Below are 23,288 nucleotides of genomic sequence, written 5' to 3'. Positions count from 1 at the left end.
CACACTCAAATGTTGAACTCTGCATCTGAAATGATAATAGTGTCAATATCAAATATGACAATCGACTCTATATAAGGCCTTATACTGTATACTGTATACTAAAATGTTTTATTCCAAACTTAGTTCCTTTGGCAAGCCCTTTGTGGTAGCACAATTGACACTGACATCTCTTGGTTCGTGCAAGGATATTCTTCACAACATGACCTCTCCTCATGCAAACCTGCATGGACCCTGAGATTGTCATCTGAAAAACTACTCTGTGCACCAGCTCCAAAGGAGCTCCATAGAGTAGTAGCTTCCATCCATGGACTGCTCTTCCCTGAAAGGCCCATGTAGCACCAACTCTGTCATCATTTTGATGCCAGATAAATAAACTTTTCTTTTCCTGAGCATTTGGGCAGCAACAATGATCGGATGCTTTTACTCTGTTTATGCTCTGGGAAGTAATAAATTTCAGAAACTAAACAAACTAGCTTGTTCTTAGATCAGATAATTATTTATACTGGTGATAGCAAAAAAGGGAAAGCACTCTACCTAGGAATTCACCACTTTCATTAGGCAGACACAGTGACAAGGTTCAAGGTGACCCCTTCAGCTAACTCTAAACGGTTGCAATGGTCTGTACAATACTCCACAGTCACCGATCGCATGTGCCAAAATTCTGCAACAAGAAAAGCTTTATTCTATGGCTGGTATAAATTTCACAGAAGGGAAAATTTACATAATGCCTTATTTTGCATGATCTATTCTGCAATATTTCCTATTTTGCATAATTTATTCCAGTTTTCATAGTCATGGTGAGAAGCAAGGAGCTATGTAGGTGACTAAGCTCCACCTCTTATCTTATTCAGCAACTCCTTGCTCACACGGTCTTTCAAGCGATAAGAACAACTATCCATTAAATTAGAATGATCAGCTTTCATGCATATATTTTCAGACACATTCCCCATTTTTGTTTTTGATAGCTGTAATTTGCAGGAAGCTGAATTTTATTTCCCAGTGGCAGATTATGTACTTTTTGTGTTCAACTGGAATCGTAGCACACAAGCAGTTTTGTCTGTGGAGACCTGCTGTTGCTTCAGAGTGTAAGATCAGGCTAGCAGCATTTCAGCTTGGCACTAAAAATCAGCTTTGAGAATCTCAAAGCCTCACTTCAGCAAAAACTTAGCTCAATAGGAATTATCACCTCTATCATCTCTAGGGCCGCTGTGACAAAAGCTCAGTATACCATGGAAATAAGCCTTTATTTCTTTTTGCTTCCCAAAGGACTTCCATATTGCACAATAAAAGAGAAAAAGGTTGTCACCTCTAATCCCTATTTGGGGGGGAAACTAAATCACCTTTTCAGGATTCAAGAAAGCTTCTGTTTGGGACTAACTTTGTTTCCTGATCTATTTATTCATATCCAGAGGATAAGAGAGATATCTGTAGCTCACATTACTAACATTTGCTTACATCTGCAGACTAGATGAAAGAGAATGGAAGATTGCCACAAAGCAAAACATTTCAGAAGGATGCTACTTTTAAAACAAAGATTCTCTGGGGAAACAGATTTGCCACTCACTAAAGGTTATCAAGTGAAGAATGTTATAGATTAAAGATTTCCTCTTGTTCTAAGCTTGGATAAAGAGGTTAAGGGTCTTAATTATAGAGTACAGCAGATGGGTATCCAAATTTCCCAATGATTCATTGTTGACTCACTTTTTGCTTCAATAGGCCTTCTTCCCAGGTAGGTGGGAATAGGATTGCAGCCTTACAGCACTGGTTGTGCTATTTGGGGACTTGCAGTCCCTATAGTTTAAATGTGTGTGGCATATCTCCCTTTGCAGCTGCTTTGTCAGGAAACTCTGCTTAAAGGAACTTGTGCCAGCTGTATCTCTAGGGGACTCCACACATTCAGATTAAAAGGTTGACTGGGAGAATGTGATGGCGCTCACTGTTTCTGCTCCCTACCTCCATGTATTCAGCCAAAGACTTGCAAAAATACCTTAGGCGAACAAGTTGTATGGGGCTAGGCTCTCTCTATGCAGCTGAAGACTTTTCAGAAGACCAAGTCCCGGATCACATATGCCTAGCTTATGTACTTTAACTTCTGCAAACACTGACTCTGCCCAGACAATCCACTGAACATGTGGAGGTTAGAGCAGGGCCAGAAGCATGATCATCTTCCTGAGCCTCCATATTCAGTGAAGATGTGGGAAACATGTGAACAAAGTTCTCATCTTTCCATAATATCCTGAGGGAAGATGTGCTTTCCCTGGATGTTTCCTGCAAACCAAGTTGTTTGCTGTAACTCTGAATGGGGGGCACGGAAGGGCTCTGTCTCCCCATATCATTAATAATTGCAACTAGCAGCAACCACATAGGACTCATGTCTGAAGAGTAACCAAGAAAAAAGTTTTCTCTGGTAGCTCTGCAAAGTGAGCATATTCCTTGTGCAATCTCCACTTTCCCAAGTGATCAGACTTTCCAGATACAGTGCACAGCTGAGTTTGGCTTCCTTTGCATGGAGAGATCACTGCAATCTCTCTTCTTCTTTTTTGGCATTAATATATGGGTTTATTGGCAAATATAGCTCACAGTGTTTGCAGAAGTTAAACATTCCTACAATCAATAAATCCACTGCCACAAATCAGATTCTCAGAAATACCCTTTAGTCTACCACAGCCCAGCTTTCTGCATTCTTGTCTCCAGCTGTAATTCCCTTCTCGCATCCCCAAACTGGCTCCTTTTCTCTGTTTAAAAAATACCACTAATTACCCTTCATGTATAAATATCTAGCTTTCCCCCTTCCTTGAGTTGAAAAGGGAAATAAGGTTCTGATGAGCTTCACCTTCCACATCATCCTGTAACAACTAGTAACCCTCAAAAGAGTTACCAAGGAATTTGCATAATAAAAGGGTGTGATCTAGCCCATATTCTCACTTGCATAGCTTTCACTAATCTAGAACAAGTAAATGGGAGTAGGAAAGGGGAGGAATTTAGTTCAGTTCAGATTTAAAGGCAAAACTCCCCAATTCACACTTTCAGGAACAATGCACAAACTGAAATGCAGCCATCCATCAAAATTTGCACTTCTCTGAATTTTGCAATGCAGTTCTGCAGCCTGGCTATGTGTACAAAAATGCATATACTGAGGTAAAGCATGCATATATTCATGGAAATAATGTACAAAAATGCACTATATTCAGGAAAACTGCTTCGCAAAACTTTATATATTAGGCACAGTTGCATACAGATTTGTGCATATTAGAAGAAATTAGTACCTGATGAATTTTCATACAGACTTCTAAAAAAAAAAAGTGAACTGGTGCAGATATCTGGAGAAGTGAACTTAATACAGTGGTATCTGAAGGAGCGAGCGTCTCCACCCCCATCGTTCTACCCGGACACTGAGGTCCAGCGCCGAGGGCCTTCTGGCGGTTCCCTCACTGCGAGAAGCCAAGTTACAGGGAACCAAGCAGAGGGCCTTCTCGGTAATGGCGCCTTCCCTGTGGAACACCCTCCCACCAGATGTCAAAGAGAACAACAACTACCAGGCTTTTAGAAGACATCTGAAGGCAGCCCTGTTTCGGGAAGCTTTTAATGTTTAATGTATTATAGTATTTTAATATTCTTTTGGAAGCCGCCCAGAGTGGCTGGGGAAGCCCAGCCAGATGGGCGGGGTATAAATAATAAATTATTATTATTATTATTATTATTATTATTATTATTATTATTATTATTATTATTACCTCTGGTTGCAAACTTAATTCATTCCAGAGGTCCATTCTTAACCTGAAACCGTTCTTAACCTGAGGTACCACTTTAGCTAATATGGCCTCCTGCTGCGGCCATGTCTCCGGTGCACGATTTCTGTTCTCATCCTGAGGTAAAGTTATTAACCCAAGGTACTACTTCTGGTTTAGCGGAGTCTGTAACCCAAAGTGTTTGTGACCCGAGGTGTTTGTAACCTGAGGTACCACTGTATTGGGGAAATGAGCATTGGAGAGAAATCAAAACTGAAAGATTTGCCCATCCCTATTGAGGAGTAGACAATATGGGACACTTCAGTTTGATCTGCATTGTTTGCTTTCTGAGCTATTCCCAATTAGCTGCTTTACACACACACAAAAAACAAGTGACCTCTACCACATTTCACTCACTGGTTCAGTTCCTGATTGAACTGATCAATGTCTTCAGCCTGATCCCAATATAATCTTCCTATAAGATTTGTGGAACAGCAATTCCTTGATTTCAGAATGCCCAGGGTTCATCACAGACTAGTCCACTCCAGAACCTACAACAGACTAGCAGAGAAAGGGGGGTCCTGGAAGGAGGAACAGGGGTCTGCTTGTGGCTTCATTCAAGGAAGGAGCTATAAAATAGAAATCTAATCTATTAAGCTTGGCCTGAATATGTATAAGAGTCCCAGGCATCTGAGCACAACTAGGAAAGTGAGCATGAAGCGTAGCTGTATCCATTTTTTCTGGTAATCTGATCCCAGACATGACAGATGATGAGCAAAATCCCCAACATCTTTGGTTTACTGAAACCGATATCAGTTTGGCTTGGATTATACAAATCAGCAGGGAGCCTTTCCAGCTTTGGTTCACACAAGAAAATCAAAAGGGTATCAGCTTCAGTAAAGCAAAGATGGAAAAGCTCATGGAAAGAAAAAGACTGTGCAGTGAGAGCCTATCTCCCTATTTAATAACATTTAACCCTTTCCACAGCAACCCCCTCCAAAATAATAATATGTGAACCAAAATAATCATCATAATAAAAAATAGATATATGTGGAAAGTAACACTTTACATTTGTCAAAGGGCAAAACTACCTCTTCTTATTATGTGTCTTCAGCAAAGGATCCACCCCATTCGTGATTTAGATTAATCTCTTTTCATTAGCAGCCAATAAACAAACACCAGCTTCTCTGGCAATGCCCAGGACCGCCATTTATAATTGCCATAAGGAACACCAGAGAGTTGTCAAATATAATTTATAGCCCTTTAAGATCTAATCATTTTCTATAATATTAGATTAAATGGCAGCCCTTTATTAAAGAGGAAATTATAGTTCACCTTGCTACTTTCTGGAACATTTTGTTATATATTGTTTTTCTCTGTCCATTACAGAAGGATATAAAGTACTTTATTTCGGGGGGGAAGTGCTGCAAAACGAACTTGAAGGGAATAAGGTTTCCCTTTCCTTTCTGCATCCTAGCTGCAGAAATTGTTCTGTGAAGGATTTGCAAGGGCACAGTCTAGACTGCGATGCCAGATACCTGGATGCAATTCCAGTGGAGCAAGAAAATCCAGTCAAAACAGGAATCACCCATAGGTGATTCTTGCTAGAATCTTAAAACGTTTACTTGCTTTAAGGCATAGTTTTGAAGTGCATGTTTCTAGAATTCATGGTTTTTATCGCTTTTCTTCTTCTTTTGAATTTGAATCTGTGGGATATGTTAATTAACGCAAGAAGAGTCCTGCTGGATCAGGTGAAAGGTCACTCTAGTTTAGCATCCTCTTTTCATAGTTGCCAACCAGATTCCTATGGGAAGCCTGGAAGCAGCACCTGAGTGCAACTGCACTCTTTCCACTTGTGATTCCCAGCAACTGGCATTCAAATGCAAACTGCCTCCAACAAGATGTTTGCATTTGATGTAAAGTGAATTTCTCTTTTTTTCCAAAAAAAAATATTCATTTTATAACACAAATAAAAAACACAAACAGAAAAGACAAACAATATGAACAAATTCTTGTCATATCCTTATTTATTAAGTGGGCTTCCCCAAGTCCCACCTATCTGATTTTCATTTTACTTCATCTTTAGCAGTTTACATATATCATAATTTCTTTTTTTTTTTAATCACACTTAAAATAACTTCACATTTTATCACATACAAATAATACTATTTTGAAATACCCTATCTTCTACTTCTAACCCTACAGGCTATATCCACTTCCAAAGCTATTCTAAGGTTTAAATATTAACATATTTTTTCAAATATTTCTTAAACTTCTTCCAGTCTTCTTCCACTGTCTCTTCTCTCTGGTCTTGGAGTCTCCCAGTCAGTTCAGCAAGTTCCATAAAGTCCATTATCTTCATCTGCCATGATGCAAAGCGAATTTCTCACTTCATACCCATTTTAATGTTCCCTTCTTGAAAGAATCCAGGTGATTTTCATGTTTGCTCAGGCGTACATTTCCACAATAAAAGAATAGACTGATTGTTCACTTATTATGGTATAGCCTGCCTATAAGTGGTCATGCTGGGTCCAAAATTAATGTATCTCTTTAAGTTTCCCTCCACTTTTGTGTGTGCATAAAAACCTCCCTGTGAGGTCCTCTCTCAGATACAATTTTCATAACTGAGAAGGCAAAACAAATAAGAAGACCTATCATGCTTATACCCTTTGACCAGATGCAACCCACAAGCCAAGTATTGTGACTGACAGGTGCTTGTCAATCCATACCCTCCATTATAGCATATTGACTAAGGCTGCTTCCAAGCTGTCACTGTTTTGTGGGTGGGATTCAACCACACAAGGCAAGTTCAAGTTGTGCAGTTAAAGTAGATTTCATAGGATTATAGAATTGCAGAGTTGGAAGGAATCCCCTGGGTCATCTACTCTGCAGGAATCACAGCTTAGGAGTCCCTGACAGATGGGCACCCAACCTCTATTTAAACATATCCCATGAAGGGGAGCCAACCACCTTCCAAGACAGCCCTTCCCATCGTCAACCAACTCTTACTGTCAGAAAGTTCTTCCTAATGTTTAGTCAGAAACTCCTTTCTTATCATTTTAATCCATTGCAAATTAATCAGGACAAATGCTTAAGAAACAGCTCATCTGGAATTGACTATAGAGACTGAACCCCTAGTTTGAATCTCACCCCTGTCATGACTGCATTTAGCAAGCCATGCCCTCTCTTTCTCCTCGCAGAGTCCCAGTTCAGCTCCTCTTTCCAGGGACTTTGAGAACTGTGAAGGGAACAGGGGTATCCGAACAACTATCAGCACCCTTAACAAACTACACTTCCCAGAATTCTGTGGGGGCAGCCATGATTGTTTCAAGTGGTATCACAATGCTTTACATGCATAATGCAGATGTGGCTGCAGTCTTTGCTTCTTCTGTTATCTAGCTGTAGTTATTGAAACAACCTGTATTATATGGCAAGTCCATATTATTATCCCTGTATAACAGATGGGAGGCGAGTTTGCCATGAAACTGAATCAGATAGGGAGGCCCCATCCCTATCACAGTACAGCCAAAGGGCAATGAGTCTGACAGACCTGCCTGAAAACAGGCCACTTCCACCCACAGCCTACTGAAATTCAGCTGCACTTGCCCAGCCTCAGCAAATTATACACAGAGAGACTGTAAAATTATATCACCACTAGTCCCCTTCCCATTCTCAGTTTGGATTACAAACATAAATGCTTAAAAATCTTATTGGCCCACACAACAGCATCTCTTGACAAAAGAAAAGAAGGAATGAAGCCCTTTTGACTGTGAATGTAATGTTGTACCATAAAGGGACATTTCTATCAATATTACCATTCCTTGTGCCTTATTAATTTCCTCCCCCACAAAAAAACCACCAAACATAAATTTCAAGTGCAAATTACTTGAGTCCTCCTCTTTCAATGGGCGCCAAGAAGTTTTGTAGGTACAATATCTGTAACAATATCACTGCTGAGTTACATTAGCAAGAAGCATCTTACAAAATGAATAAAGAAGACAGGATAGAAATAAATGCCTTTTGTTCCCAGGAATAAATAGAGGACATTAAACTCTTGCTTGCAGGCAGCCAGTTTGTCAGCTTTTTGAATATATGCTCCCCAGGTTAGCCTGCCTCTGTTTAATTTTTGTAGGCAGAAAGCCGCAAAACCATCCTGATGCTGGAATAACCGCTGGGCTAAAGAACAGTGCTTCTGCTTGGCACAAACAACCGCCCATTGTCATTAACAGAACACAGATGCTGTGCCTGAAACATCTTTTAAAAAAACAAACCAGAAAAATAAAGCTGCACCTGAAGAAATGTCTGGAAAAAGCAGACCTAATTGGGTTCTGTATGCAGCGCATATTCATGCTTTCCAAAGCAAGAGTGCTTAGCTGAAAAGACATGTCTTCAACCGCAGGAATTATCTTAAATTCAAACTCAAGATGATTAAATGAAATTCTGTAGGCTAGAACAACCTTCAGACATCCTGAAAGTATGTTGGGAGGGGAACAGGGATGGTGCTTGCTAGTCCCAGCCCCGGACTCAATGTGTTGGTTAGCTCTGCAGAAGCAATCTGGTACCTGCAGTTTTCAGGCTCTGCGTATACATGGACACAACGAGCAGGATTTACCTAACATGTCCAGTCTGTGGAAGCCCTGTTGCCTTAGTTTAACCTAGACATAAGTGAATCCCACCTCTAATCCTAGCTTTTTCGTGGCCATTCATAAATCATTCTTTTCTCATGATTTCCAGCCTTTATGGCTGCTTCATTATTCCAATCAGGAATCAAGTAATAGATTCTATTACAATGGAACCAGGGCTATTTTTCTAGAAAAAGAGGTGCCGGAACTCACCATGAACTTCTCCCTTGTTCTCTTAAAATGACTGAGAGGTACAGTGAGCTCTGACTGAAAAAAAAGCTCTGGTTGGACCACAGTGTGTGTGTGTGTGTGTGTGTGTGTAAATGTTTCAGATTTAGCCATGTACTGTGCCACAAAGGCAAATTAAAGCCTTTAGAGTGGCAGAAATTGTCCTCTCCTGGTCACATGGTTGGTCATAGCCAATCAGGGATCAGCCTTTTGCAATGGTCTCCAGAAAGTTGCCAAGAGTGGGACTCTATCTCACCCCAATTCCAATTCAACACTATAATTGAGTTTATATTATATGCTTTAAAACTTCCCATTCCTAACTTGTTCCCTTTCAAATTCTGCCTAGAGGGTCATTGTGATTCATGACATTCCTTTCTGCAAATTGTTCTAATCTGAGATCTCAGGTAAATATTCCAATGACCAACAGGGATTACAAAACTGCCAACTTCTGAGTGGCCTCAATCCTTTATCAGAAAAATCTGCGGGTTTTTTCTACCCCAAAGGGCCAGCCAGCTTGGACCTACTCTTCCAACTTCTTGTAACATGACTTATTATTACTTGGAAATTAACATTAATAACAGATTTAATTAGCAGATATAGCTTCAGATTATCATCTTTCTGGAACATAATGATGCAGTCTTACAGGATGAAGTGCACTCTTCTCACTTTATATGGGTTTATGAAGCATGTGTTATAAAAGTACCTCAGCCATACGGCTTTTATACCTTGGCAAGCATTACAAGGCAATCCCATAAAATCCATGCAAATCTTAAAGTGTTAAAGGTGACTTTCACTACAGTAATGAAAGAACAAGACAGACGCCCAACGGAAATTAAATAGCACCCTATCCTTTACTTAGTAGTTTGTAAAACAAAGCACAAGCTCAATATTTCATTGCCTTGCACAGGTTTCTAAAACCAACCTTCTTGATCAAAAATGGAGGAGTGAAAATTTACAACACTGAAATAAAGCATCACCTTTCAGCTTCTATGCTAAAGAGTATGCCCCAAGGCTATAAGCTAGGAACAAGGTAGAGTTCATTCCTTGACAGTTCTGTGCTTTCTGCCATCCTCCAAACTCCACCCGCCCCCAAACTTCTCATCTCTCTCATGTAGTTGGCAATAAATCCCTTTGGGGATGCAAACACTCAGCTGTACAATGAATGAAAAATGTGGAAAACATAAGCCCCCATCAGCTCTAACAGTTAGCTCAAAGACACCATTACTGCAAGATGCTTGTGTAACTCTCCAGAATCGAACACTGTGCTGCTTTTGTTCTCAATATGTGTGCCAGATACAAAGGCTGGTACTACTTTCAAACTCTAATGACCAGAGTTTGGGAAGCAAAAGTTTACAGTATGAAAGCTGATGTTGAACACAACTTGCATGGGCCTCTACTGTACTCAGATATATTATGATGTAAACCACTACCAAGTGAGGTCAAAGCTCAGAGCAACACATGCCGTGCTGCCTTTGAATCTAGAAGAGCACAAAGCCATCCTGATCAGTTGCCACCTATAGCTTTATACTCTATAAATTTGTCTAATCCCCTTTGAAAACAAAGTAGGTACAGTTGTCATCACCCCACCTTGTAGTAGCAACTTCCAGAGTTTAATTGTGCACTGGGTGCATAAATACTTCCCTTCATTTCTGCTGTATCTCTGCCTAGTCAGCTTCACTGAAAGGCTCTAGATTTTGTTACAGAAAACCTCCATCTATTTTCTCCCCACCATAAATAGGTATAGAGATTGGGGGTGGGGGGAAGATACCACACAGAGATTGTCACAATTGCTTATTTTACATGTTGAACATGTAAAGGGGGAAAGTAGTGGCATATTTAGCCTTAAAAGGCCAAGAAGGCTAAGGAAATGTACAATGCACCATTTTATTCACATAAGTAATTTAATAGCGCTATTAGTACAAGTGAAGTTATTTTGCTGTGTTGGCAATTGTTGGACCAGGAACTCAATCTACAAAAGTACTATTATGGAACCAGAATTCCCAACGTGTTTCTCTGCTGGGACTCCTAGAATACACAGGGGGAAACCCACCATCGTTATAATACTGTAACTATTTCTGCTTACAAAACAGAGTTATTTTAACAAGCAAAATTGCTTTTGAGGTCTGTGGGGAACAACAGAAATGTACTTTGCTTTGAACTCAAATATTCTAGGTACAAGTGGTAAATACTGCCTGTTTCCCAATCTCTGCAGTTTTGGCAGAAGGGTTACTGAGAAAGTTGTGAATACGTAGCACATGCTGTCTGGGGATGATGGGAGTTGTAGTCCCAACATCTGGAGGACACCAAGCCACACAGTGATGGGTGTAGAATGAGCTGGACTTCCAGATGAGGGTGAAAAATAGGAATGCTGGAGGTGCGCGCTCTCTCATAACAACAACAATTCCAGTACAGACTGACGTGATCGGCACATCCCTAACAACTGCATGGATCAGAACTCAGTTATTCAATGGCTTTTACATTTCCCAAATATTCTGAGCCAGTTTGCAGCTCAAAATTAATTTTATTTAAATAATAATAGCAACAACAATAGTAATAAGTCCATAGACCTAGAGAAACATAGTGGCATCGTATAGGAAAACATGGGGCTATATTGTGGCTTTACGGGGGGCCCTACTTGACTTGGAGAGTTATTGTCATCACATGGACTCAGAGGTGAAGAGACCTGCCAATCACCCCAATTCACTTTGAACTGTGGCAGGAAATAATTCAACAGCTGGTGCTGGAAGGATGTAGCATGATTCCAAGGGTGAGTACTCACAGACACACTTGCAGCCGTATTCTGAACCAACTGAAGTTGTTACAGACTCTTCAAAGTTATCCCCATGTAGAATGCATTGCAATAATCCAGCCTATATGGAGGGGAAAGGGATTGCACTTTCTGCCCTGCTCCTGATCTCTATGTATTCCAAGCCAACAAAAGGACATGTGTCATGGGGTCTGCCAACTGTCTGGCAACTGGTACCCTAGTGCTTGCAGTGCCTGGCAGACGCCAAAAGAAAGGTCTTGGCAAGACATGACAAAGCATGACTCTTGAGTAGGCTTCAGTTTGGTGTCCAGGTGGCCAAATCCAGTCTAATTCCAGTCTCTGTCACTTCCTTATGCTTTTAATCATAAGTCCTTTCTTTTTTTATTTTAGAGATACACATAAAACTTTGCATTTAATGTGTGTTTACATTCAGATTTCTAAAGTAATACAGTCAGTTCCAGTTGCATACAAGGTTTTTCCCATGCACATATACCATCCTAAGATCTTGGCCAAGCTTCCACAATTACCGTAGGAACTGGTTTATTCCCAATATGGTGTGTGTGTGTGTGGAGGCAAAGACTTATAGAGGCAAATTAATCAATTTGACATCCAAACAAAAGATTATTTAATGAAGTGAAATAAACTTTGGAGTAAATAGTTAGCTCCAGTCAACATAACTATAGCATTCTCAGCAAAAAAACAAAGAAACCTGAAACCCATTTGGTACAATGCATCCCTTTAACACTCTTAAAAAACCAGCCATTACAAGCTTCTAAATAAAGACATTGCATCACACTATACACTGTACAATTCTATTATGAGACCTAAAATGAATAAATTGTCACAGTCATGTAAGATAAGGAAGCTGTAATAGAGAAGCGTTCAAAAGTTCTGCAGGATCTTGCAATTTGGGCAAGCGTTTCCTGAGTTACACAGTTATGAGGCATGAGTAATAGGCTGTTCCAGAGCAAAGGCATAGGAAGGTCAGGTGGTACCCGGTACGGAAAATTTCTTGTCACCCCGCCCCACACATTGATATATTTTTCCCCCTGCAAAAGATGAAGGCAAGGCAAGGCCTAATCTACTCAACCTAGTCTCATTTTATTTACATAGGCTGACTTTCCAGGACCCAGGAAGCCCAGCGGAGGGTAGGGCAGTAGGGCGGTTCATTAAAACTTTTTTTTTGAAAATGCCTGCTCCAAAGGTCTTATCTTACTAAACTAGGGATTATATAGCTATAGCTGAAATTCAGTGGCGTAGCATGGGTTGTCAACACCCGGGGCAAGGCAAGTAATTTGCGCCCCCTAACCCGTGGATTTGCGCCCCCTAACCCGTGGATTTGCGCCCCCTAACCCCCAGATGTTGCGCCCGGTGCGGCCAGCCCCCCCTGCACCCCCTACGCTACGCCACTGCTGAAATTTTATACATATCAGTTAATATCTTGACCCTGCTCTACTGAGTTGAAATTTCAGCCCATGACATAGGAAAATGGGCAAGTAAACAGCTATTTTCATGGAGGAGGGTCAAAATATTAACTTATATGCATGAAATTTCATTTATAGCTATATAATCCCTATGGTAGTAAGATAAGACTTTTGGAGCAGGCATTTAAAAAAAAAAAGTTTTTTATGAACCACCCTAGTAGGGCAGTAACTGTTCCTTGATAATTTGTCACCCCCCCTCCATGGTGGCACCCGGGACCCGCCGCCCCTTCCTATGCCCCTGCTCCAGGTGGCAACAGAGGAACAGAGAAAATCAAACCCATGTGTTGGCTAAAACTGGCCACAACTGTATTAAGTACAGCAGGTAAGTGGGGTGGGCATGGCAATGGGGCAAGTACCAGTCCCTGATTCAAATAGGCTGCCGGTTGTCTGTTAGGCCATCCCAGCATGGTGGCTGAGGAGTGTCCTCGAGAGCTAATCCAGTGTGAAGACACATTGTGCTGCAGGCTATGCATCTGGGATCACACTGGCCAACGGAGGTGAGGTACGTCACGCCATTTGGAGCTGGAGACAAAGCCTGATGCCTCAGAACCCCCAATGCCTCACCATTGGATCCTGCCCAATGCCATTTTTGCTCAGGTTGTCATGCTGCCGAAAAGATTAAAAAGTGCCGTCTTCCTTCTTCAAAGCCACTGACATTTTGGATACCCACACCCCTGAAAACTGGAAACACGTCCTCCACAATGTCATTCATTGTAAATGGGGTTGCAAGTTGTGGGAAGATAATTTTACAAGAGCCTCACATTGGAAGGACACTATAAGCGCCTTGCTGCTTACGTGGTCCTAGAACTGTATCCTAAAGCTAGGATTTGGACCTCATCGGCATGCATATTATTGCCACTCTGTTCCCGATTTCTTTGTTTTTAAATCCTTCCCAGCTCTCTCTTCTTGCTATGTCCTGAGGAAGAGCAGAAAAGCTGCAGTGCAACTGTGAGCAAAGCATTTGTGCATAAAACATTCAGTGCCTGATTATGAAGTAAGCAAGTCAAAATGGCTGAGTAATAGAAACTGTGTGTGTGTGTGTGTGTGTGTGTGTGTAGCAAATCTTTCCAAGAACCTCATTGCTCAGAGCAGAGAGAACTGAATTTCTGTAAGTTTCATGCATCTAATTTGCACAAAGCTTATTTTACAATTTGGGGACCCTCCAGGCAAATTTGCCAGGGAGCAAGGAGGGGGCGAAGTCCCATTGTGTAAGTGGATGTCGACTTGTGTAATATTGCATTCTGCCCAGTAATTATCCATAGATCCCATAAATACCAGATGAAAATATATCTTAATCTTCAGTATCGGCCAACACTATCCCTCCAAGGTCATCGTTGTCTTTTACTATTTAGTCTGATAAAAAAACTTACAGAAAACTCAAAAGCTGGCACACTATTTTTTGATATTTAATTAGTTTCATAAAGGTATTGCTCTAATGTGGATTTTAGATTTTTCACCCCTTTGCTAGACTTTAAAAAACCATAAAATGCTACTAATTGACAGCAGGCAGATATGCAAACCATTAAAAATAAAAATAAAACCACCCACAATTTTCCAATAACCACATCTCCCTCTTTGTCAGGTCAAATGTGCTGTTCTTGGATGGCTTCCATTTCCACTGGCACCTGAAATTTAACAAGCAAATGCTTCTTATGCTTGTGGTGTCTTCTAATTAAAAGTGAAAAGTACACATGTCAAGTGCCAAAGATACAAGAGGAGGCAACAAGACACAGCAAGACAGCTTGCTTAACGGCAATGCTACATGGGGAATGTTTCAGGTTTAAGGAATATTTAGCTTAACTACTTTTCCTACACTTGTTTTCATTCAGCATCTCTACCACCTTCATGAATCCGCAGCTGAAACACGATATATACTACACAACCCACGCAGAAATTCAAATACCAATTTTGGAACCACTATTTGCATCACAGAATGTGAAGACTTCTTCCTCTTATCTGTGGCTCACATAAGGCTCCCAAGTATTGGCCCTAACTATGGCTTTAAAACTCAATTGACACATCACTAGACCCAGAATTTTATTTTTATTTTTTAAAGAACGTCTAGGCTGCTGTTCAGTATAAATGAGTTGTATCCAGCTAAAACACGAGTGGGGAATGTTTTTCAGCCTGAAGGACATATTCTACCATGGGCAACCATCCAAGGGTCACATGACAGTGATGGGGGGGAAGAATCCTATTTATAAGACGCACAGAAAAGTGGGCATGATTCTTACCTTTGTACAGCAGGCTGTATTCTAGTCACAAACATGACAGAGCTGTCCAAACAAAACAAAACACAAACATACTTCTCTCCATCCTCCACCCAGGCAAGAGAAAGGCGCTGTTGTATCAGAAGGACACATTCCAACAAAGCTAAAACTCTAGAGAAGGGCACAGAGAATGGCCAGGGAGGGATGTGGCCAGAGGAGGAGGTGTGGCTTGTGGAGAGACCTGGAGGCCAGATAGAGAGGTCTGGACTGGTGCCTCCTGTTTGTGGAACACTGTCCTATTCTCTATTTAGTTTTAGGTGCCAGGCAAAGACTTTTCTCTTTACCCAGGACTTTGGGCCTTAATTTGAAGGGTTCCAGGCATTTGAGGTCACTTTTAGTGGAGCAAAATTTGTAAGACCTAACTTTTATCTGTGTAGATGTTTTAAAGCTTTTATCAATTGTGTTTGCTTTATTTGGGTTTAATGTAAGGTCACTTTTATGAGGAAAGAAACTAACTGATGATGATGATGATTTGTGAGGGAGGGAGGAACCTATTTCTCTTTCCAGGATCTGGTTGTGCAGCTAAGTGTCAGCTATTATCCTTAGCTCTATCTTTGCTATACAGTAAGCTCACAACTTGCACAATGCTTACATTCCAGGGATCAAAGGTAAAGGTAAAGGTACCCCTGCCGGTACGGGCCAGTCGTGTCCAACTCTAGGGTTGCGTGCTCATTTCGCTCTATAGCCGTGAGCCGGCGCCGTCCGAGGACACTTCCGGGTCACGTGGCCAGCGTGACAAAGCTGCAGCTGGTGAGCCAACATCAGCGCAGCACACGGAAACGCCGTTTACCTTCCCGCTATAAAGCGGTACCTATTTATCTACTTGCACTTAGGGGTGCTTTCGAACTGCTAGGTGGGCAGGAGCTGGGACCGAACGACGGGAGCTCACCCCACCGTGGGGATTTGAACCACCGACCATACGATCAGCAAGTCCTAGGCACTGAGGTTTTACCCACAGTGCCACCCGCGTCCCCCAGGGATCATGCCTAAAGCCAAAATTGAATTTAGGCAAAACCTATTGGGTTCAATGGCAGGTGGAATTTCCAAAGGCATTTTCCCCAGATTTGTACACATATCCTTTAGTGCATGAAGAGGCCAGCAATGATGAGGCATCCTCCAGTGAAGACGATGACGTGCACCAGACAAAGTGGAGCGCAGGAAGTTCCAACAGACGTCCAAGGGCCAACCGGAATATGCCGGCTGCGGAGGCAACTATTCCCGTGCCAAGTGTCGATTCAGAGACGCCATCTGTAGGAAGTGTTCCAGAAGGGGCCACATTGCTAAGGTCTGCCGATCGGCTCCGTCTGACACCCCCCCTTCACCGACTCGCAAGTCCAAGTCTTCACTCCAGTCTGCCAAAGAAAGCTGTTTTGCTCTCACCAATTGCCGCTGCCCGTCTGGAAACAAGATTGGCCAAACCAACTCGCCTACGCGACGCAAGATGAACGTCACGGTGCTCATTGAAGGAGATTTAAGGTGCTGCTTTTGATCTTTAAAGCCCTTCACGGCCTAGGACCCTCGTACCCACGGGACCGCCTCTCCCGGTATGCCCCACGGAGAGCCTCAAGGCCCATAAATAGCAACACCCTAGTGGTCCCGGGCCCTAAGGAAATTAGATTGGCTTCAACCAGAGCCAGGGCCTTTTCAACTCTGGTGGAACGCTCTGCCTCATGAGACCAGGGCCCTGCAGGATCTGATTTCTTTCCGCAGGGCCTATAAGACAGAGTTGTTCCGCCTGGCCTTTGGCCTGGAGCCAATTTGATTCCCTCCCTCCCTCTCTTTCTTTTTTTCTTTTCCTTCTCCTCCTGCGATGAGACTACATTTTAATATTTTAATGTTTCAATATTTTAATATTGTATTTTTAATTTTGTTTTTAAGTTGTAATAATAATAATAATAATAATAATACTAAATTTTATTTATATCCCGCCCTCCCCAGCTGAGCTGGGCTCAGGGCGGCTAACAACAATCAAATAAACAATCAAATAACAACACATTCTAAAAATATTTCATTATAAAAATTAGTTAAAATCAAATTGATGGCAACCGATTAAACAAAATTCTGTGCAGGTTGCCAGAGGAGGGAGTCAGGCTGCGCCCTGACCAAAGGCCTGGCGGAACAACTCTGTCTTGCAGGCCCTGCGGAAAGATGTCAGGTCCCGCAGGGCCCTGGTCTCTTGTGACAGAGCATTCCACCAGGTTGGAGCCGCAGCCGAGAAGGCCCTGGCTCTAGTTGAGGCCAGCCTAACTTCTCTGAGGCCTGGGACCTTGAGGGTGTTATTATTTGCAGACCGTAGGTTTCTCTGTGGGGCATACCAGGAGAGGCGGTCCCGTAGGTACGAGGGTCCTAGGCCGTATAGGGCTTTAAAGGTTAAAACCAGCACCTTAAACCTGATCCTGTACTCCACCGGGAGCCAGTGCAGCTGGTATAGTACCGGATGAATGTGATCTCGCAGCGAAGACCCCATAAGGAGTCTCGCCGCGGCATTCTGCACCCGCTGGAGTTTCTGGGTCAGTCTCAAGGGCAGCCCCACGTAGAGCGAGTTACAATAATCCAGTCTGGAGGTGACCGTCGCATGGATCACAGTGGCTAGGTCAGGGCGAGAGAGATAAGGGGCCAACTGCTTAGCTTGGCGGAGATGGAAAAATGCCGCCTTTGTTATAGCTGTAATCTGCGCCTCCATAGAGAGGGAGGTATCGAAGATTACACCCAAACTCTTAACGGACGGTGCTGGCACTAATTGCACCCCCGCAAGAGATGGGAGTTGCCCCCTCAATCCCATATCGTCCCGCCCCAGCCAGAGGACCTCTGTCTTCGAAGGATTTAACTTCAACCGGCTCCCACGTAACCATCCAGCCACAGCTTCCAGACATCTGGTCAGTGTGTCTGGGGCCGAGTTAGGATGGCCATCCATCAACAGATAGAGTTGGGTGTCATCAGCATACTGATGGCAACCCAGCCCAAAACTCCGGACAAGCTGGGCGAGGGGGCGCATAAAGATGTTAAAAAGCATCGGGGAGAGAATCGCACCATGAGGCACTCCACACACCAAGGAGTGACGCGATTACAATTCCCCCCCAAGCGCCACCCTCTGTCCCCGATCAGAGAGAAACGAGCGCAGCCATTGAAGGACTGTGCCCTGGATCCCCACGTCGGCAAGGCGGTGGTCCAGGAGTTCGTGATCGACCATGTCAAAGGCTGCTGACAGATCTAGAAGAATCAGCAGCCCCGACCCACCTCGATCCAGCTGCCTGCAGAGATCATCTGTTAGGGTGACCAGAGCCGTCTCGGTCCCATGACCAGCACGGAAGCCGGACTGGAATGTAATCATTTAACTTGTTTTTATTATTGCTTGTAAGCCGCTCTGAGCCCGGCCTTGGCTGGGGTATAAATAATAATAATAATAATAATAATAATAATAATAATAATAATAATAATAATTGTTATCTATTCATTTGCAATGCATATCAATCATAAACAGTGATACATAGACTTCTCTATATATTTAAAACAATATCATACCATTTTAAACAGCCGTGTCACCTCCCCGCCCCCTGGTAAGCTTTCCCCATAGAAAGCTACAGTTCCCAGAATGGTTTGACAATCAGTCCCCCTTTCCCCTTTGGGAATTGTAACACTGGGAGAGGGGAGAGTTATGGATCTCCCTACAATTGCAAACACCCGTAACAAACTACCCTTTCCGGGATTCTTTGGGGGAAGCCATGCCTGTTTAAAGTTGTCTGTGATGGCTTTAGATGTGCAGATGGTCCCCCTGTGCGAGTTTCACTGCAATCCCAAATATATTCTCTCTCAGTCTCACTTGCCTATTGGCAATCTGGGAACAATACTATTGACTTGCCTTACAGATTTCATGTAAGGATGATGAGATAATATATACAAAGTGCTCTGAGCATTAACAAAAAGCACGATAGAAATAGTAGTGTGAATTAACTGCAGATTTAAAAAGGAGGTTTTAACTCAATTTTAATCAGAATGTACCCCATGAGACTATGCTTAGCACAGCCAGCCCTGCCATTAGGCAGAGAGCGGTTCTGCAGGTCATGAAAGGACAGAAAATTCTTACTTATTTAATTTACCATTCCTGCATATTTACTCCAAATGTATCTGTGGGTTTTTTTTCCACCTAGGTACTAAAATAACTTGGCCAATTTGAGGCATTATGTGGCCAGACAGCAAAATATATTGGGCCAGCCTGAATGAATGGCATTCCATAATGTACATAGGCTTGTATCTGAAGAAGTATGTATGCACATGAAAGCTCATACAAATAACAAATTTAGTTGGTCTCTAAGGTGCTACTGGAAGGAATTTTTTTTATTTTGATACATCTATTGATTCATTTCAACATCATTCCAATTTAATTTTCCCAAATATAAATTACCTGATAGTTGCGGGGGGGGCACTTTTATTCTTTTATTAACCTCAAAATAACAGAATGTCTGAGAATTGTCTAAAAGCAATGGGGGGATTCAACAAAGTTCCTGCATGTACAGGATGAGGTCTTCTCATGGGACTTTTCTCCTTAAATCTGGCCAGGAAAGTTGGGGAAAACCCATAATAGGTTTAGGGATAGGAGGGGGAGGAGAGTGGGGAAGTCTTGTTGCATGATCCAGTTCACACACATACACCACATTATTATGCTGAATTCCACACATTGTATTAATGTGACCAGCAGTTTTTCATTTCCACCTGAATGAAAAACTGCTGATCACCTAATGGTTATATAATAAGAAATCCGCAAACACCAGGGACACATGCTTGACGCTTCTTTATTCCAAGAACTCGCATAGAACTGAAACTGAAGCTACACTGCAGACACACCGACCTCACCCTTTCTTCCCTATGCCGCTGAGATCCTTTGCATGTCTTTTACTACAAACCCCAGTGTGCAATTCCCTTACCACAATACCACACCAATATATTGCTTAGATGACTCCCAATTCTTCTGTTATAAGACGCTGGATGCTTCAGAATGATTGAACTCAGTGGAGGAGCTTCATGCTCCGGCACTGGGGGCGGAGAGCAGGCGGGGGCAGGGCTGGCGCGTGTCCCGGGGGTGGGACGCGCCACCCAAAGGGGCAAGGCGCACATCTTGGGGGCGCACGCATCCTGGGGGCAGAGCTTGCTGCCTGCGGGGGCAGGGTACCCAGCATGGGCAGGGGGACATGGAACCCCACTGGGATCGCGCTGCCAGGGGCGGTGCGCTCCCCCCGCCCCCCTCTTCCTCCGCCAGTGATCAAACTTCTATTATTTATAACTAAACATGTTTAGTATATAAACATTATATATTTTTTAAAAACCCAGAAAATATCCAGCTGTTTCACGTTCACATTGCATAAAAGAGGAGTACGGATTAATGCTGTGTTACAGCCTTTGCCAACCTGGTGCCCTCCCAATGTTTTGGACTGCAACATCCATCAGTCCCTGCCAAAATATCTGTAAAGGCTTAAGCTCTGTGAGTTCTACCTGAAAATGTTTGGAGGGTGTTGGATTGTCAAAGGCTTAAAAGGAGGTGGCATAACTTTGAATACTGAGAGCCAGTGTGGTGTAGTGGTTAAGAGCGGTAGTCTCGTAATCTGGTGAACTGGGTTCGTGTCTCCGCTCCTCCACATGCAGCTGCTGGGTGACCTTGGGCCAGTCCCACTTCTCTGAAGTCTCTCAGCCCCACTCACCCCACAGAGTGTTTGTTGTGGGGGAGGAAGGGAAAAGGAGATTGTTAGCCGCTTTGAGACTCCTGAAGGGGAGTGAAAGGCGGGATATCAAATCCAAACTCTTCTTCTCTTCTTCTTCTACTGTGTGAACGTTTGAAAGCTATCTACAGGATCTGCTCAGTCTCAAAAAATGCAAAGGAAGGAAGCATTTAGAAGAAGGGATGTCTTGTTCCTGATGGCATCATACTTAGGGGCAGCGGGAGGGGGGAGATTTGCTCCCTGGTATATTAATTCCAGCCTCCAGAGGTCTCCAGGGCAACTCTGGTAATACTGCCAAAGAACCGAGTGCCTCCCTCCCTCCTTCTCTTGCTGAGCTGTTCTCCACCCATTCTATTATTTTCTTCCTCCTCTTTTTTTTTTTAAATCAGAACATGCTGACTCGTTATTATTGATTGATTAGTCTGCTGACTGCAAAGCACCATTCCCTTCCTTGTTAATGCAAAACTACCTCATTTTTCATACTTCATAAATTAATATATTACTCTTGCCGAAACAGTAGAGGAGAAAGTTATGTTTCTGGGAAAGGGTATGGAGTCGTCGTCCCCCCCCCAAAAAAAAAACCCTTACTGGTCACAGATGTCTCTTTCTACTGTGGACCAGGCAACAGAGTCCAGGTGACATTTTCAAAGTCAGATTTAGAAACCTCCAGGATTCAATGAGGATGACTCTGTGCACTACATGATATCTAACTGCTATGTGCTTTACTGCCCACATGGAGCTTCTAATTAGCAGATTTCCCAATTCATTTCTGTACACCCAGTCTCTTGGGTGCATAGAGCACTGCCTTTATTCCACTGAATAAGGAATCCTTCTAAGGCATGCAACCTGCATAGAAGCATTATTGAACCATAGAACTACAAAGGAATCATAGAATCATAGAGTTGGAAGAGACCACAAGGGCCATCGAGTCCAACCCCCTGCCAAGCAGGAAACAAGCAGGAACTTAGGAATCTGCCTTGTATAAGCCCACGCAGGCCACACTTAAGGTCTTCAAGGGCCACAGGTTGCCCATATGTGTGCTAAAGGTTCAGATTTATTTAGATGAGCCTCATGCATGAAATTGATCCACAATATTACCCAATAGTGCACTGGAATTAAGGAGACATAGATATATATTATCTTAGAGAAGCCACGGACCATGAATTAGATACGTGCTCAGATCACTAATGAGCATGCCGGAGAATGTATAACGCAAAGATTTTACAGCAATAATAGCTTGCAACATAATGCTGTTGTATTTTTTATTAATTATTTACTATTAATTCACATCTTGCATCCAAGTGCTTTAGTAATGTTAACAAATTTAATCTCTGAGGCTTCATTTAAAAAAAATGATTCAAGCATTCATTAAAAATAACATGATACTAAAAGCAAATGAAGAATACTAATAAGGATTCTTATTTTAAGAAGTTTAATAATTTACTAGCTCTGGGGTGCATGACATTGTCAATGCAAGGATCTCAGAAGAATACTTTCAGAGGCTAGTAACTAGCAACACTCATGTACAATGGAACAATGTCCAGCTGGGATGCTAGCATGAAGACTGCACTCAGAGAAGACAAGTAATAAGAGAACAGAACGTGGGAATTCAGTATTTTCAGTATCACCAGTAGTGTTATTCATGTGTTCAAAATCAGTCCCATTACAACATTATGAACTTCATTTTATGCTACACATATCCATGGAACACATTATTTTTAGAAGAAGAAGAAGAGACAAGAGTGAAATTATCAGTAACCCCATGACTCTCTATCTTGCTACATATTTTCCATTAAAAAATGGAGTCTGTGTCATGGCACTGAGAATCAACTTGAACAAGGATTAAGAGAAAGCATTGTTTAATCAGGAAGTTGGCATGTTTATTTAATTCCAAGGGCAGTGGTGGGTGCCTATGAAAAGGGGCAGACTATGGACCTCATGCAGAAGATTATTTGAACTATTGGATCCAACCTAGAGTTCCTGTTATTCCAGGTGATAAGAAAGCTGATTGATGGGGGTGGATGAATATTCCATTGGGGCTGGCTAGCCCTAACATGTTCATTGCAGCCCCAGTATTGAGAAGCCAATGTGAATGCTACCAAAGAGGAAGTAATCCCTAGAATCTATCACAAGCACCCCCGCATCACAAACACTATGCAGTAAGTTTGCAGGCATAGGCAAACTCGGCCCTCCGGATGTTTTGGGACTACAATTCCCATCATCCCTGACCTCTGGTCCTGTTAGCTAGGGATGATGGGAGTTGTAGTCCCAAAACATCTGGAGGGCCAAGTTTGCCTATGCCTGGTTTAGGGCCTCAGGTACAGCTATTGAAAGGTAGCTTCTTCTTTTTTACACAGGCTTTTTGTCATTTAAACAGCCAAAAAAAGGGAAAAGACATCACCAACGAAAGAGGTCAAAAATGGACACAGATTTGAGAGGGGGAGAGGGAGAAAGAATGCTAATTTATATTTAGAAACA

At 42.5% G+C, this 23,288-nt stretch overlaps 1 protein-coding gene across 1 annotated transcript in view; it reads right to left on the bottom strand.

Annotated features, from left to right (window-relative positions):
• Nucleotides 1–23,288, bottom strand: part of SORCS3 (sortilin related VPS10 domain containing receptor 3) — a 413,753-nt gene that overhangs the window by 188,636 nt on the left and 201,829 nt on the right. The window lies entirely within an intron of this gene.

The sequence above is a fragment of the Podarcis vaucheri genome, assembly GCF_965113315.1.
Source record: "Podarcis vaucheri genome assembly, chromosome: 5".
Taxonomy (NCBI): domain Eukaryota; kingdom Metazoa; phylum Chordata; class Lepidosauria; order Squamata; family Lacertidae; genus Podarcis; species Podarcis vaucheri.
Note: the sequence above shows the minus strand (reverse complement) of the source record. Positions and strands in the feature narration are given on the sequence as shown.